This window comes from Lissotriton vulgaris, chromosome 7 (assembly GCF_964263255.1).
Source record: "Lissotriton vulgaris chromosome 7, aLisVul1.2, whole genome shotgun sequence".
Lineage (NCBI taxonomy): Eukaryota > Metazoa > Chordata > Amphibia > Caudata > Salamandridae > Lissotriton > Lissotriton vulgaris.
The window spans coordinates 1,094,378,128-1,094,392,385 of record NC_141695.1 but is presented as its reverse complement, the minus strand read 5'-3'; positions in this window follow the sequence as shown (position 1 = coordinate 1,094,392,385).

Below are 14,258 nucleotides of genomic sequence, written 5' to 3'. Positions count from 1 at the left end.
TGGCCTGTGATATGTTTGGGCAGTTTAAGCAGTATATATTTTAGGACTTTGGTTGTGGGTTCCTCAGAGCTAGTGCGTGCCTCTATAATATCCTGCAATACTTCCCTTACTTCTATATCTGGGGTGGTTGTATTCTCGTGCATGAATTGTGGAATTCTCTTTTGTAGTGTTCCTCCCATTGCATGCATTAGAATAATATTTGGTAGATTACCTATGTGGAGCAGTTGCTTTCTTTTCTATTGGATAAAACAGTTTTATTTTAAATGTTAATCTGAGGTTGTTAGGTCTATTTTTACCTCTTATTGGGGTGCGGTCAATAATTTAAAAATAATTCATCTATACTTCCTTTGTGATTTCTTTTTCCTGATTAGTGATTTTTTTGTTCAGTTTATCATGTTTCCAAGTCATAGTGTTTTCTTTTAGGAAGCACATGTAAAGAGATAGAAGTTGGAGAGTGTTTTATTAATTGTTTGCTATTTTACATTGATACATTTATTTACAAATAAGTTTTTACTTTAGATATAAGTTTTCCTTACTTCTTCTTTAAAGAATCCAGTAGAGCTTCCTCGTCTTGCAGCGTTTGTCGTTTTTTAAGTATTTAGACCATTAAATTAGTGAGTCTTTTATATTCTTGATTTTATTGTTTATTTGATATTATTGGTTGAAGTTGTTTATAGATTGATTTTATTTGTTAGTTTAGTTAGAATTTGTTTTTGTCAATTATGTCCTTGAATGGTTACTGTTAATTTAGGTTTTATTTATAACGTATGAGATCTAGTTTGATCATTTTGAGTATAATTTTATTTCTATATATACATTTATTCATATTTAGGTTGTTTTGCTTTTACTGTTTTAGGTAGAATTTTTTTGGGGTAAATTGTAAATATTTTGGTGATATAATATATTTGTTTAAACATGTGTATAAAATGTTTTAGATTTATTTCAAATAATTATTTTATGTAAAAGTGTTTTTATATTTATTAATGACAATGTAACTATTTTGGCTATATTATTGTAGTTTATATTGTGTGAATCCATACTTTTGACAAATTGTATGTTTATTTAAAGGTGACAATATTTATATTTCCAATATTTGTGTTTTCGATACAAGTAAAAAAAACAAATGGCCCAATTCACAAAGGCAATCTGAAACAAAAGTCTAACTTTGCGACTTTTGGTGTTCACAAATGTCATTTACGAGTCCCGGAGCAATCGGAACATCCCAGTATTGAAATCTTCTTTGAGGAATGGCTGATGACCATCATACTGGGTCCCCAAGCTGTTCTCTGTGGAGTGGACCCACGGTATCCAGAAAGATCGCCCCTGCCTGGGGTGCTGTTGCGGCCTCTTATCACTCCATTCCTCAACTACTGTGACAGGGACGTCATACTGCAACAGTTCCACATGAAGGGCCCCTGGTGGTATGGCGGAATATCCGAACTTCGCGTCCAGAGTGCAATGACTTAGGTGCTCTTACATAAAAGTGAAAGAGCACCTTCAGAAGCTGCAGTTCTAATACGCACTACTGTTCCCTGCAAAACTAAAGGTGATAGATGGTGAGTCCACCCACATCTTCTTGACTCCTGAAGATGTCTGGACCTGGCTTCACGTGAAAGGCTTAACACAGAATGCAGAGAATAATCGAGCAGAGGAAGACAGGGTGGTCCAATGCCCTAAACGCAAAAAGACTCCGTGCTGCTCAGACGCTGCCACCAAGGATCAGGTGGCTGCGGAGGAAGTATGTGCAGTAGAGATGGCTCCCAGCATAGCACAAATACCTTCACAGTGCTTCAGCCTGAGCCTGTCTCAGACTCTGGATCAGACACAAGTGCATCTGAGATGCTGATCATGAGCAGAGGTCATACAGAGGTCGGCTGATGACCTACTATGACCACTTTATTAATATCAGAACCTCTATCCCTGCCCACAGCAAAAACAATCTGACCCTTTAGTATTGCAGGGACTTGTGCTAAAGTTGGTGGGCCGGACACTGAGACCTCTCAGACGAGATCTCACCACTAAATTCCTATAATGGGGACTATTGCTCATATTCACACCATGCAGTACCATGTCCTGATGTCTGGTATGGCTACTCCCATCAAACGATATTGCATCCATGCCTTCCTTAATCACCATCATGTGCACATTGCCATGCTACAGGAAACTCATCTCAGACTGACTCACTCAATCAATCAGGGATTTGTAAGCGTGCTTCTCACCCGTGAGGGTCTCAAGGTGCGGAAGAGGGGGGCCCACAGATCTGTTTAGCCGAAGAACCAGGTCTTGAGGGTCTTCCTGAAGGTGTTGAGGGGGAGGCGCGTCTGATGTCTGCTGATAGCTCTTTCCAGGTCTTGGCTGCAATGTGAGAGAAGGATCTTCCGCCTGCTCTGGCTCTGTTGATGTGCAGGGTTTTGGCCAGTGCGAGGTTGGAAGATCAGAGGTTTCCTTTTGGGGACGTGGAAGTTGATTCTGTCATTGAGGTATTTGGGGCCATTGTTGTGTAGGCATTTGTAGCGGTGAATGAGGATTTTGAAAGTGACTCTTTTCTCCACGGCGAGCCAGTGTAAACTACGTAGGTGTTGACTGATGTGTTCGTGTCGGGGGATGCAGATGATGAGTCTGGCGGCGGTGTTCTGTATTGTCTGGAGTTTGCGGAGTAGGGACTTGTTGATGCTGGTGTGGAGTGCGTTTCCATAGTTCAGTCTGCTGGTGATGAGTGTCTTCCTTCACTCAGGAGGGATCCACTTGAAGGTCTTGCAGAGGATGCAGAGGGTGTTGAAGCACCTGGAGCTGACGGCGTTGACCTATCGGTTCATGGTAAGTGATGAGACAACTGCGATGCCTAGGTTCTTGGCATGGTCTGAGGTGGTAGGTGAGCTTCCAAGGGCGGTCAGCCACCAGGTGCTGTCCCATGCAGAAGGGGTGATACCGAGGACGAGGACTTCTGACTTCTCAGCATTGAGCTTCAGGCAGCTGTTGGTCATCCCAATTGCAACGTCTTACATTCCTTTCTGGAAGTTGAATTTGGCAGTGGTGGGGTCTTTGGTGAGGGAGAGGATGAGATGGGTGTCATTGGCATAGGATACGATGTTGAGGCTGTGTTGTTGGACGATGGCTACAAGGGGGGCCATGTAGATGTTAAAGAGGGTGGGGCTGACTGAGCTGCAAAAGGTCAACATGAAGTGAAGGGGGCAGGTGTATGGCACCACTGTATTGGAATAGGCCCAGGGAGTGCTCAACTGGATCACACTTGGGCTTCCATACATTGTGGATAGTCACAGGTAGACAGGGTGGGTGCTTGGTTATACTTTATGCCCCCAACACTAACCTGTCAGGATTCTTAGATATGCTCTCTCCAGCGCTTTTGGGACCCACAGCACCTGGGCCTCTGGGGGTGACTTTAAATACATGCTGGACATTGATGTCGATCGCTCTACCCCTCCCTTATGCAATGCCACTTGCCTTCAAACAATACACACTTTCACAATTGTCTCATCCATCGACTGTTACATGATGCATGAAGGCTCGGACACCCGCTAGAGCATGAGTACTCCTTTTACTCAAAGGTTCACAATGTACACACCAGGATAGACCTCTTTCTCTGTACAGGCCAACTGAGTGCGCAGATCACCTAAGTGGAGTACTTAGCGCACCATTGCCCCATGTTGGTCACCCTGCGGTAGGAGAACCTGCAACCACCCTGTCGCTTGAGTTTGACGGATGGGGTGGACAGTAGGTGTAAGTGGGAAGAACGTAAGTTGCGCATGGGGACATACTTAGTGACCATGTCGTTGATGAACTTAGGGCTCTTGCAATGCAGCGCCTTGAAGACAAGGCAGCCCGATTTAAATGCTGCCCGTTGCACCACCGGCAACCAATGGAGTTTTTGCAGACAAGGCCTGGCCGATTGCCATCTCGGCTGATTGTAAATTAGTCTTGCCGCCTGGTTCTAGACTATTTGAATATGGTTGAGCAGGCCTAATGGCAGGCCCATGTAAAGGGCGTTTGAAAAATCCAGGCGTGAAATAACCAGTGCTAACACTGCCTGAACAAGGGCTGGGTGGGCCTGCAAGTGAGCGACTTTTCTGAATTTTCACAATTGGAAGAGGCTAGCGGATACGACTGAACCCACTTAGCCTCTAAGTGAGAGATCTGCGTTTATGATGACTCCTAAACTTTTCACAGTTGGGGAAGGAGTGGGAGGGGGCATATTCACTTGGCCAGAAGTGCGGGCCCCAACTGATTTCGCTTTTCCCAGGCAACACAAGTTCTGTCTTGCCCGGGTTGAGCTTCAGATGGTTAAGGTCCATCCAAAGTTGGATATGGAGCATAGTGGTTTTGAATTCCGCAACAGAGTTAGGGGCATCCAGAGAAAAAAACAGCTGGAGGTTGTTGGTGTAATTTAAGATGGTTACCTTCCTATCCTTTAATGAGTGGATCAGTGGCCTAATGTAGAGATTGAACAACAGAGGGGAAAGGGAAGAACCCTGTGGTACCCACACAATGTGGATACTTTGGGGGCCGTAAAGTTGCCAAGGAGTACTGCTTGGGTTCTGTCTGTAAGGAAGGACTTAATCAAGTTGTAAGCAGGGCCTTGTATGCCGGCTTGTTCGACACGGTTCAATAAGATGTTATGATCAACCGTGTCGGACGCGGCCGACAGATCTAGGAGCACCAGAGCCTGGGAAACCCCCATGTCAGCATTAGCTCTCAGCGTATCAATAATCGCAAGGATTACCGATTCCGTTGAGTGCGCAGGCATAAAGCCAGCTTGATTTGGCTCCAAGTATTTTGATAGATCTATAAAGTTAGAGAGGCACCTGGCAACATGCGTCTCCATGATCCTGGCTAGAAAAGGAAGAAGGGAAATAGGGCGATAATTGGAGGGGTTTGCGGGGTCAGCTCCAGGTTTTTTAAGCAGTGGGACTACCGTGGCATTTTTGAAGGCGCTGGGTACCTCCCCTTTACTGAGGGACTTATTCAGGAAAGGGAGAATACTATTAGGCAATGCAGAGAAAAGGTCCTTGAGGACCGGAGGAGGACAGTGGTCACTGGGGGAGCCGGATTTAACCTGGGTCAAGAGATCTCGTAGCGTGTTAGGACATATAGCTGACAGGTGACTCAGGCAAAATTGGTTTCTGGAGATGTCATCCAGTGATTCCCTGTTGGCATTAGGTGGGATGCTCGCCTTGATGATGGCAATTTTGTCCAGAAAAAAGTTGTTTAGGGAATAACACAATTCTCTAAACTACTGTGACCAAAATAAGAGCTCCACACCATCCCGGGCACTGGAGTGGGATGCACACAAAGTTATCACATGAGGCCCTCATGGGGGATATGATAACATCTGCAAGAAGAGTTAGTAGCTCTCAAGCAAGACATGTGGCTTCTGGAAATAAAGGTGGCTGATCGCACTGTGAGGGTCGAACAACTCCAGCAGCTATACAAGCAGCAGACCGACGCTGAGGCATGCCTGAGGAAACATGGCTATAAGCTGCGCACAACCATGCTGCATGTCAAGTGGGATCACTGAGGGAGCTTACTGGCATGACTAGTAAAGGAAAACCTGCGGGAAACCCCCACAGGGGCGTTCAAACTAGAGGACAGCACAGTAGTAACATTACAGGCGGACATGAATGCTGCCTTTTGGGAGTATTACCGGGGTTTATACACAGCAACAAACCCCCAAAGCCGGATCACATGCAAGGGTTCTTACACAACCTACCACTGGTAAGATTGAACCTGCTGCAACGTTCCGTGATGGATGAGCCTCTACAGTTGGCAGGAAATATGGACTGCAATTTCTCAAATTACACCGGGCCCCCGATCGAGTATTATACTACTTTCTGTGCTCAGACCACTCAAAACCTGCTGGAGATGTTTATTGAGGCCAAAACTATAAGGCATCCCTCAGACTCACTGTGAGATGCCCTCATCATGGTCCTGCTGAAACCTGGCGGAGACTGTCTTGACAGGCTTTTTGGCTCTATTTCGGAGTGATAAAGACTTTAAGCTTGCTCACATCTAGGATCTGTATTCTTAGCTTGTGTTGGCCCTTTTAAGCCCTTTTTTCCAGACCTAGAAGAGGATAGCTGCTTTATATGATGATAGATCCCTTATTCTTGACTCTAATCCATCTATTGCCTATTGGCTTTAGCATAGTTATGTGTTCTTTCATTATTTTGCCTATAGTAGAGGGTGGATCCTGTGGTCCTGACTTTATATTACACATTGGTATGGTTTGTGTAGGTACTCTGACAGAGCTAAGAGTTATTTCATCCTTCTCAGGCCTACAAAGCCCAGAACTAGAGAGACTCCATTTTGCTTTCTATCCCTGCAGAGCTGAGATGCTTTAAGGGGAAAGGTAATATTTTGGCTTTGAGCTGTTGTTCGCCCTAAGCGAACCGGAGAGAACCGGCCAGAGCTGAATCTAATCAAGAAGTGTCCCTGGGCTCAGGTCTCTAGATGAAACAAGCAGCTGATCACTGTGGGAGCGTCTAGAGCAAGGAGCCTGGTGCATGGACCTGGTGGGAGGAGGCTGCTGGCTGGAGCTTTCCACTAGAGGAGAGGAATCCATATCAGCGAAGTGCAGAAGAGGAGGAGTGGTCAGTTTGGTTCTTGAAGAGTGGAGAGTAGGATGTCTGCTGGAGCTGCAGAGTAGAGTGCAGTTCTATTGGTTTTCTGGAATGGAGAAAGAAGGCAGATGATTGATGAAGCTGAAGAGAGCATTAAAGCAGATGGAGGAGTTGAGGCTGTCAGCTGAAGCAGTTGAGCCAGAGGCGTGGAGCTGTGGTGACGGAGGGAGAGACAGAGAGCCCTGATACCACCAGATACAGAGAGAAAAATATTCCTTCTAATAGGTGAGGTAGTCTAAACTAGTCCGCTTTACACTTACACCTTAATCTTGTCTTTATTCCCTAGGCTATTGTATGTCTAATCCCTTTTCTTTCAGCAGTGTGTTAAAAGTTCCTGTTAGTCACAGAGACCCCGCAGATAACATTGTCCCTGTTATATTGTATGCCTAATCCTTTTCTTTCAGCGGTGTGTTAAAGTTCCTGTTAGTTATAGAGACCCGCAGATCTGTGTATGTGTATTTTATTGTTATTGCAATAAAGATACCCCAGTTCTTAATGAACTAGTGTGCATGTGTTGTTCTTATGATAGAGAGCGTTTTAATCAGGTAATCATACAGTGTGTGTCTATTGTTCTTATAGCGCAGGTAACCTTTCCTTCTAGTCAGGTGTTACAGCCAGAACAGATGCTGCCCCTGATCCGGTAAGTAGCCACTGAATAATTAGGGAGAGAGAGGAGCCCTTGAGCTAGGGACCTATTGACACTAAGTAATTCAGCCATCCCATAATATTATTGTAGTAGCGAACCCTTAGTGAATAGTGAGAGAGACTTCCCAACATAGAGAGAGAGCTGAAGGTATTCATAGGAAAGTGGTCGTCATTGGTAAGTGGCGTTAGTGAGAGCTCTGATTGTGGTCAGTGTGTATACCCGTAAGATTGCGGCTTGAGTGAGCACCGGGGGGATACGGTGTGTAGATCCGCCGGATTGTGGATCATGTTGTAAGTTAGAGAACACTGGGGAGGACACCAGTGCTTAGGTCCGCCGGATTGTGGACCGGATTGTGAGGAAGAGAGCACTAGGGCTGCAGCCTAGTGTGTAGACACGCCGGATTGCGCGTCGAGTGAGCACTGATGGTAATCAGTGTGTAATGGTAAATAATCAGAACTGCCCCAGGGTAGATTAGTCTGGACCCATGTGGTCGCGAGACTATGAGGTATGAGTGTGGTGTAGGGCATGGACGTCCTTAGTAATCAGTGAGTATTCTTAGTAATCCCTATAGATTTAGTGGTGTTTCTGATGATATGAGCTTGTATATTGTGAGTTCCCCATCCTCAGGTAGGTACCCAGGTGCCTGGATAGATGGGTCCTGAGGAGGGAGGTGGTTACGTTCCGGCTGGGTTGGAGGTGCTCCAAGGAGCTGATCCCATCTGGTCTGAGAACCCGGTCGTTACAGAGACCCATTGGACTTCACTCCTATCGCCCTCTCTCACTCTTGAATCTTGACTGTAAGATTCTGGGAAGAGTTTTGGTGAATTTCCTGCTCCCTATCATCAGCACTTTTGTACATGTCGACCAATCTGGATTCATACCGGGGCAAGGCACTTTCACTAACACCTGCCGCCTACTATGGATTGGATGCGGATTTATAGAGCGCATGGTTACCCTGGAGCGTCCTGCGCTATAGAACCCAGACTACTGAGAACAGAGAGTGAGATTAGGGGCCCTGAGGAAACAGAAAGGTTTTTAGAAGCTTCCGAAATCGAAGAAGGCTTGGTTCAGCTCTAAGCTTCAGCGGTAGAGAATTCCACAGGGTTGCTGATTTGATGGAGAACCGTCGTCCACCTGAACGCGCCCTTTTTGCTCTATGAATTTTAGCTAAGCAGTCGTGATCTGAGCGAAGGGGCCTGTTAGCTTTGTACGGGAGCACGAGGTTCTTCAAAATAGGGGGCCCCTTGCCTTGTAACGATTTATGGGCAATGCAAAGGGATTTAAACTTTATCCTTTCGCGAATAGGTAGCCAGTGCAGCATTCTGAGCGCTGGTTTTGCTGATGACCTTGTTTGGGTGCCTGTCAGCAGCCTAGCTGCTGAGTTCTGAATGTATTGTAACTTGTTGATAGTCGCTTCTAGAGCGCCCAGGTACAGGGCATTGCTGAAATCCAGTCTTGACAGGATCAGCCCCTGAATCAGAAGTTTCTTTGAGGGAGAGGGAAGAAGGGGAAGGACCTTCGAGCTGAACGAAGCAAGCCAAAGCAGATGCCAGCAGTTTTCTTGGCTTGAATTTTAAATGAAAGGTCCTGATCAATCCAGACTCCTGAACTTTTGATTTCATTTTTTGGAAGCGGGGGGTCTCCCATACAGGCCGGCCAGATGGCATCAGGCAATGATGTCATCTTATGCCCCAGAAGCATTAGCTCGGTTTTTGAGCCATTTAATTTAAGTGTGGACTTACTCATCCACATATGTATTTCAGCAAGGCATGAATGAAGATTCCCAGAACTTTGGCCCGATTGGGCAAGTGAGACGACAAGTTGTGTGTCGTCAGCATAACTCACTATTTTTATCCCAAATGGAGCAACCACCTCCTCCAGTGGGGAATGTACACGTTGAATAGAGTAGGGCTCAATGAAGAGCCCTGCGGCACACCACACTGGAGGGGGATCAGACTGGAACGTGCATTTCCTTCCCAAACTTGATAAGTCTGTTTGTCAAGGAAGGAGGTTAACCATGCCAATGCCGTGCCTGAGACTCCGATGTTGGATAGGCGCTGAATTAGGATACAGTGGTTAACTATGCCTCATACACGGCACACCCACCAAAGCTGTTGGTCAGGTGGCACTGTTGTTAGACATTGAGAATACATTTGACACTCTAAGCTCAGACTTGATCACATGGGATTTGGCCCTAGCTGCCTGGGCTTGGTCCGTACTCTGTACAATAATCCGACAGCCTGGCTTAGGACGGGTCAACTGATCTCAGATAGCTTTGTAATACAGAGAGGCACCAGACTGGGGTGTCAGCTCTCCCCACAAATGTTCACCTTGGCTATGGAGCCTTTGGCTTGCCGCCTCGGACAATGGACACACCAATGTGGGATCCAGGAGCTGGGGGTCAATCATGTCATCTCTTTGTATGTAGACAATGCCCTGGTCTATCTTCACAATGTGGAGGTCTCCCTACCCGACTAATGCTCCTACTGGAGGGCTTTGGGAATGTTTCCTGACTCTAAGTGAATTGGTCTAAATCATGTAAATCCCCCCTGGTACCACGTCCCGAACACCATATGAATGCCCAACTGGGCCTTCGCCTTCAGTGGTGCTACGATACTTGTAAATACCTATGTATTCAGATATACCACTCAAAACAGAACATCAAGGAAGAAAATGTGGACAAAGCAGTGGCTCTGTCTGACGGTGTTTGCCTTTGCTGGCAAGTGTTTCCCTGTCCCCACTAGGCAGAGTGGTGATTTGCAAGATGTTAGCACAAACCAGTCTGCTTCAGTTCATTGTGGCCTTACACGGTGATCGCATTATGCGGAGGACCCTTCAATTTGGCCACAGAACCTGACGCACAAATAAATGTGTGCCATTCCGGATATCTATGTCAAAATCTATATAAAGGACAATTTTGCTACTGGATACCAGGTCTGTCCATAATCAGGGACAAAAAGTTAGAAAATATAAACTAAAAGAACTACACCTTGCTCCAGAACACTCACAACTCAGTGTATGTATACTCTTCTCTGACTAACAGGCAAGAAGTGCCTAACAGCCATCAGTAAATTAAAGAGGATCGCATTGATCATCAAATTAATAGATATAAGAAACCAACCCTGATCTACTGTGGCCCATTTTCCTGATGAAGGCACAGCTCAGTGCAGAAACGCACGTCGAACGCAAGAGATAATACTTGCGTGCCACACATCTTTTCCCTCCTTAAAACTTGAAATTGTTATCATTGTATTTATCTGAAATGTAAAATGGTAACACATTGTAATGTACAATATACAAGTGGTAGAGGGTCTGAGGGGAGAGTATTTAAAGACCAGAGAGCCAAATATATCTATTCACAATATAACTACACAAAAACAAATGTCACTGGTCTGGAGATCGACATGGGCAAAAAACTAGTGAGCTCAGTGAATACCCAGAATGTGTTCGCAAAGGAGAAGAAATTAATCCTATCAGCCCACCCAATGGCAGAGCTTCATCATGTGGGATTACTGAAAAGATGGTGCGAATTTAGGGCCGAACACCTGATGGTATCGTGTTGCTGTAATCCAAAGGAATCACCAGTGAAGGATCATACCATAGAATATGTGTTTTTCTGTGGTGTGGGATAAAGTTTGCAGTGTTGAAAAGACGTGTGAAAATAATCAAATAGTGCAATATAAAATTGGCTACCATGATATAAGAAATACATTTTATTGGGAAGATATCATGGTGTCAAAGTCTAAAAACAGAGTGTAGACAGTTTGAAATAATAACTGTCGTCTAGGAGTTGTAATAAGTCTACATGTTTCAGCCCTCGTAGGAAGTAGTAATCTACCTGGCTTTCGTCGGGACCGGGAGCACACTACTGCAAAAAGAAATATGTCAATGTGTATTTGTTTCACAGTACTAAACCCCTCCCTTTTCATAAAAGGGTTTCTCCTAAAAACTTGTTTCCTTTTCAAAAAAGTTTTAACACAACTAAATGATACCATACATCCTACCATACGCAGAATTCTGATGTGTAGGATGTATGTTCAAGAAAAAGGGATTCTTTCCTGAGAAAATACACAAATACAAAACATACGGGTAAATCACAGGCGTACATATAAATTTTGCCACATGTGTCATCGCTATTAAGTTATTCATTGTTGCGATCGGGTATTAGTTAATGATAATATTTACTCACCCAATATCTCTTGGGCGTTAGCCTCGCCTCTCCTGGCAACTACTCAGGGATGGAGGCCCCACTCTTATTGTGGATAAAAATAGTGGATGACTAGTTAGGTCAGGCCCCACTAAATTTCCACCAGCTTTACAGCTAATAAACCTTGGCATTGGTTCTGAATCTTAAAATAACAGTGCCTCACAGGCCCACCTAGGGACCATAACACATATTACCTTCCTTCCAATTCCTTCACTTAGACTAATGTTATACAAAAAATAGGTATTCTTAACCTGTTCTAGTATATCTAATAGTAATTGCATAAATAAAGTTTAAAAATTCAATTTGAAACAATCAAACAAGCTCCTAAGAGTAACTTGATGAATCTCTATTGTAGTCTTGTTTAGGATCTCCAAAATCGTAAGAAGAACAAGGTCATTCGTTAGCGCTGCCTTACCTGTCCCTCGGTACCCCTGACTGATCCTGAGCCGAGGGGGAGGTACCTGACCGGAACAGGAAGGCCCCTCTTAAGTGATGCGGTAACCAATGGAAATTCAGTAAAGTTTCACCATGCACCGGACTCGATAAAAGCGTCGGACCTGATTGAAAGCGCAGCATGACATTGTCTGCAGACCGCTGGTGTTACCATTCAAAGCTAGCGGACCTGATGGAAAGCAGGGTCTTAGTGTCAGCAAGCGCATGCATCAACTCTCAGCGAACACTCATCCCCATTCATTCAACTAGGATGCGGACCAGAGAGGCGCCATAGTCAATGTATGTTAATGAGCATGCGCGACTCCGCCACAGTGATTGGCTACGGTGACGACAAATCGTTAGAGCCTGTGTATGGGTAAATCTAAATGTGAGCGAGCATTCTTCTAAGACAACAGAGCTGCGGACCAGAGAGGTGCGGCACTCTGTTGCATTCACAAGTTTTTATGGGCATGCGAGTTCATCAAACTACTTGCGAAGTAGTAATACCCCCTCCTATTCGGCCTACACATGCGTAAGCCCAAATTAGGACATTGATGCTATCCCGACACCTAGGTTATGGACCAAGGGATGCCACATTCAGTTTAATATAGGGGTTTATAAGCAGCAACTCTGACTTGATCTGCGCATGCTTCAACTCTAATACAGATAGTGATCCCATTCTGTCAGAAAGCGGATCTAAGAGGTGACACGCTCAGTGTGTTACAGGAGTTCTTTTGAGCTTGCACGATTCCGCCAAGGTCAATTGCAAAGACAACAACCCTATCTAAGCCTGCGCATGAGTCAGGCCAACTCAGAGCGACTGTCCCATAATAAGAAGACAGTGGACCAAACATGTGCTATGTTTAGTTTATTTCAGAAGTATGCAAACGTGCATGATTGCGCCCCAATTCACAAATACACAGATTCATTCTCATTAACCTAGAATGCCACCTGTCGTAAGTCTAATTTATCTACTCACTCAAAGCGCTTACCTATTGTAACTGGTTAGCCGCGGACAAAAAGTGGTCCCTTGTTCATTCGAGCGTCGATATCGCTTCTGATGAAAGGCCCGTGTGAAAACACTCCAATTTAAATAATGGAGTCAGAAGTTCATTACTGGTCACATGGTATAAGCGGGCCGTAATGATAACATGACGTCGCACCAAAACAAATCTATTGATAGGTGCCCTTCACTAGGATCAGGGGCGCAACTAGGTCTTAATTTCGGGGGGGGGCTGACATGGCAGATGAAGGGGCGTGGCTAATGTAAATCAATGGGGCGGAGCTAAAATGGCAGATAATCAGGATCGGTTAATGCTCAGGTCAAACTGAGAAAAAATGTGGTGAATTCTGCATTTGAAACTGGACAACAATTAAAGCACACATTTTTGTTAGTTTGATGCATTGCCCCCCAAAACCCATACTCGCCCTGAATCTTAAAATTACCCCTGGCACACCAAAACACATACCCACGCTGAACCCTAAAATTAGCCCCCTCACACCCTAAAACCCATACCCGCCCTGAAATCTATAATTACCCCTGGCACCCCAAAACCCATACCCACCCCACACCCTAAAATTACCCCCTGGCACCCCAAAAAACAATACCACCCTGAACCCTAAAATCACCCCCCTGGAGCCCCAAAACCCATACCCGCCCTGAACCTTAAATTACCCCTGGCACCCCAAAAACCATACCCATGCTGAACCATAAATTCCCCCCTTGTCCCCCAAACCCACCCTGAACCTTAAAATTACCCCAGGCACCCCAAAACCCATACCCATGCTGAACCATAAATTCCCATCTGGCACCCCATAACCTATACCCACCCTGAACCCAAAAATAGCCCCCTGACATCCCAAACCCACACATGGCCTAAACCCTAAAATTACCCCTGGCACTTTAAAACACATACCCACGCTGAACCCTAAAATTAATCCCCTGGCACCTCAAAACCTACACCCACCCTGAACTTTAAAATTACCCCTGGCACCCCAAACCCCATACCCATGCTGAACCATAAATGCCCCCCGGCAACCCATAACCAACACCCTCCCTGAACCATAAATTCCCCCCTGGCACCCCATAACCCATACCCACCCTGAACCCTAAAATTGCCCCCTGACACCCCAAAACCCACACCTGCCCTGAACCCTAAAATTACCCCTGGCACACCAAAACACATACCCACGCTGAACCCTAAAATTAACCCCCTCACACCCTAAAACCCATACCAGCCCTGAACCCTAAAATTACCCCTGGCACCCCAGAAACCATACTCATGCTGAACCATAAATTACCCTCTTGCCCCCAAAACCCATACCCACTCTGAACCTT